The following is a 4084-nucleotide window of genomic DNA, read 5'->3' on the forward strand; positions in this document are numbered from 1 at the left end:
ACCGATTTGAACAAAACTTGGTATGCAGATCCCTCACTACCTGGGTGGATATGTTATGGGGGTCTCGCGGCCCACCTGCACACGTGGGCGGAGCTACAAACAGAAAATCACATTTCACCCATTCATGTCAATGGAAAAAATGTAAAAAGCTGCCATTCTCACAGTAATTCAAAAACGACTTGACCGATTTGAACGTAACTTGGTATGCAGATCCCTCACTCCTGGGGTGATATGTTCTGGGGGTCTCGCGGCCCACCTGCACACATGGGCGGAGCTACAAACAGAAAATCTGATTTCACCCATTCATGTCAATGGAAAAAATGTAAAAAGCTGCCATTCTCACAGTAATTCCAACTATAAAACACTTTCTATGACACTATAACCACTAGGGACATCGTTTCTATTCTACCACGGACACCATACATATAGAGTTTGTATGTTCTAACTGTGTTTGTAACTGTTTCCTTCATGCACCCCAGTTCATAATGTTATTACATTACATGAGTACTCACATATGCTGAACTAGGAACACAGGTTCCATCCTGAACCGGGAAAAAACTGCTTGGAGTTTCCACATATTGAGATGTTTAAATCAATACTGAAACTTTTGGATGCCACTTATTCCAACAGATCTTCCTTTTCAGTTTAAGAGATTGCAAATTCCAGTGAGACTTGCATTCTCTATCACAATCAACAAATCACAGGAACAGACTATTACATACTGTGGAGTGGATTTAAGATCCCCCTGTTTTTCCCATGGACAACTCTATGTTGCTTGATCAAGGGTGGGTTCACCCAAGAATTTATATGTTCTTGCTCCTGGAGGTGAAACTAAAAATGTTGTTTATAATCAAGTTTTGTGTTAGTTGTATTGTATTCATTTTGTCAAATATTTCACATTATAATTTGAATATTGTACTTTTTATAAAGCTGTAAAAAAATAATTTCATTCACCACTATACAGTATCTTTATTTCAATCCATTTACTGTGTTATTGCTATCATTAAATACCCGTGCAACGCCGGGGCATCAGCTAGTAAAAAATAAAACAAATAATGAGAAATAAGAAAATACCATTTTATTGGACTAATCCCCCTAAGCTCGGTCCCCATCCCCGCAAACCACCTGATTCCATCCACACAAGCCTTGAATTGTTTTATATTGAACTTATTATATTAAAGTATAAAAAGAAACAATATTCTGTACGATTGTCAATTTCTAAATTAGTGTCTTCTCTCCACTCCCATTTCCCTTCAGCGTCCTCAGCCCACTCTCTCTCCACTTTCCTTCAGCGCACGCACATAAAAACAAGCAAGTCATTTTATATCATTTTCATTCTATTCATTCATAGAAATTAAAGTCTAAATAATGCCAGTCACATAAGAACATAAGAAGTTGCCTCCGCTGAGGCAGACCAGAGGTCCATCTCGCCCAGCGGTCCGCTCCTGCGGCGGCCCATCAGGCCCACTGCCTGAACAGTGGTCTCTGACTAAATTTTATAAATTACCTCTAATCCTATCCCTATAACCTTACCTCTATTCCTATCTGTACCCCTCAATCCCTTTGTCCTCCAGGTACCTGTCCAGACCTTCTTTGAAGCCCTGTAACGTGCTTCTGCTTATCACATCCTCAGGTAGCGCGTTCCATGTATCCACCACCCTCTGGGTGAAAAAGAACTTCCTGGCGTTTGTTCTAAATCTTTCCCCTTTCAATTTCTCTGAGTGCCCCCTTGTACTTGTGGTTCCCCATAATTTGAAAAATCTGTCCCTGTCCACTTTTTCTATGCCCTTCATGATCTTGAAGGTTTCTATCATGTCTCCTCTAAGTCATCGCTTTTCCAGGGAGAAAAGCCCTAGCTTTTTCAGTCTGTTAGTATATGAGAGGTCCCCCATACCCTTTATTAGCTTAGCTGCTCTTCTCTGGACTCTCTCAAGTACCGCCATGTCCTTCTTGAGGTACGGTGACCAGTACTGGACACAGTACTCCAGGTGCGGGCGCACCATTGCACGGTACAGTGGCAGGATGACTTCCTTCGACCTGGTCGTGATACGTTTCTTAATGATACCCAACATTTTGTTCGCTTTCCTTGAGGCTGTGGCGCACTGCGCCGACGCCTTCAATGATGTGTCTACCATCACTCCCAGGTCTCTTTCAAGGTTGCTCACCCCTAGCGGTGATCCCCCCATCTTGTAAGTGAACATCGGGTTCTTTTTCCCAACATGCATGACCTTGCATTTCCCTATGTTGAAGCTCATTTGCCACTTTTTGGCCCACTCTTCCAGTGTTGTCAGATCTTTTTGGAGGTCTTCACAGTCCTCCATGTTTTTGACCCTGCTGTATAGTTTAGTGTCATCCGCAAATTTAATAACCTCACATTTTGTTCCCGCCTCCAGGTCGTTAATAAATATATTGAACAGGAGCGGTCCCAGCACCGACCCCTGTGGAACTCTGCTCGTGACCCAGTGCCAATCTGAGTAATGGCCCTGTACTCCAACCCTCTGTTTCCTGTCCGCCAGCCAGTTTTTGATCCATCGGTGGACCACCCCTTGCACCCCGTGGTTCCATAGCTTCCTTAGCAGTCTTTCGTGTGGTACCTTGTCGATGGCTTTTTGGAAGTCAAGGTAAATGATGTCTATGGATTCCCCTTTATCCACCTGGCTGTTTACCCCCTCAAAGAAGTATAATAAGTTCGTGAGGCATGACCTGCCCTTGCAGAAGCCATGCTGACTCGACTTTAGCTGCCCATTGTTTTCGATGTGTTCCCAGATGCTGTCTTTAATCAGCGCTTCCATCATCTTTCCCGGGACCGAGGTCAAGTTCACCGGCCTGTAGTTTCCTGGGTCTCCCCTTGAGCCTTTCTTGAAGATGGGCGTGACATTTGCTATTTTCCAGTCCTCCGGAATCTCTCCAGTTTTTAAGGATAGATTGCATATTTGTCGAAGTGGCTCAGCTATTTCGTTCCTTAGTTCCTTGAGTACCCTTCGGTGAATGCCGTCCGGACCTGGCGATTTGTCGCTCTTTAGCCTGTCTATCTGCCTGAGGACATCCACCTTGCTCACCTCTAGTTGGACCAGATTTTCATCCTGATCTCCTTTTACGATCTTCTTTGTTTCACCCTGCCCCCTTCTTTCTTTCTCTCTCCATGCCCTCTTTCTTTCTCTCTGTCTGTCTTTTTCTCTCTCTCTCTCCGTGCCCCATTTTTTCTTTTTTGTTTCACCCTGCCCCCTTTCTTTCTGGCTCCCTGTCCCCCTCCCCTCGTTTCTTTCTTTCTCCCTCCCCTCCCCCATGCCACCGCCATTGGGAAAATGCTGCCACCGCCGCTGGGGAATAGGCTGCCACTGCCGCCATCGGGAACAGGCCGGCTCCGAGTTTGCCCTGCTTCTTTTCCCCATGGGGCCGATCAACTCTTTGCTGCCCGACATCAATTCTAAAGTAGGAGAGGACATTCCAGGCCAGCCAGGCAGCGATTGGCTGACCCAGAACGTCCTCTCCGACGTCAGAATTGACATCGGGGGGCGAGAGTTGGTCGGCCCTGCAGGGAAGAAAAGAAGGGAGAACTCTGCTGGCTTGTTCCCGATGACGGCAGTGGAAGCCTTTCCCCGGCGGCAGCCTATTCCCCGGTGGATGACCAGTTGGGCACTCCCTTGGGGCGTGCACCCGGGGTGGACCCCCCCCCCCCCTTGGTACGCCACTGGATTGAACACTGCATATTTTTGAAAATAATGCTTTTCTGTTTTCACCTATCCCTTCTCTTTTGATGAGTTGTTATGGGAGTGTGATTTTGTTTGTGATTTGTTCACTTTCTATTGTTATTCCATTGAGTTGGGCACAAGCATTTACATATATTAACCTTTGGAAGGCATAAATGGTCAGAGTTAGGCACAATAATGTGCACTAAAGTAGCATTCTATAAAGGGCATCCTGTGCAGAGCCCTCTTTGCTGAATACTGTCTTAGCCTAACTGTGGGTACCATTTATTGAATTCCCCTCCCCCCATGTTATACTACATGTAGGCATCAGGGAAAATGATATACACAAAGACTGGAGGGGGGGAGGGGGTTGGGGAAGTAAATAGAAAGAAATC

This window comes from Geotrypetes seraphini, chromosome 4, assembly GCF_902459505.1.
Source record: "Geotrypetes seraphini chromosome 4, aGeoSer1.1, whole genome shotgun sequence".
Classification (NCBI taxonomy): Eukaryota; Metazoa; Chordata; class Amphibia; order Gymnophiona; family Dermophiidae; genus Geotrypetes; species Geotrypetes seraphini.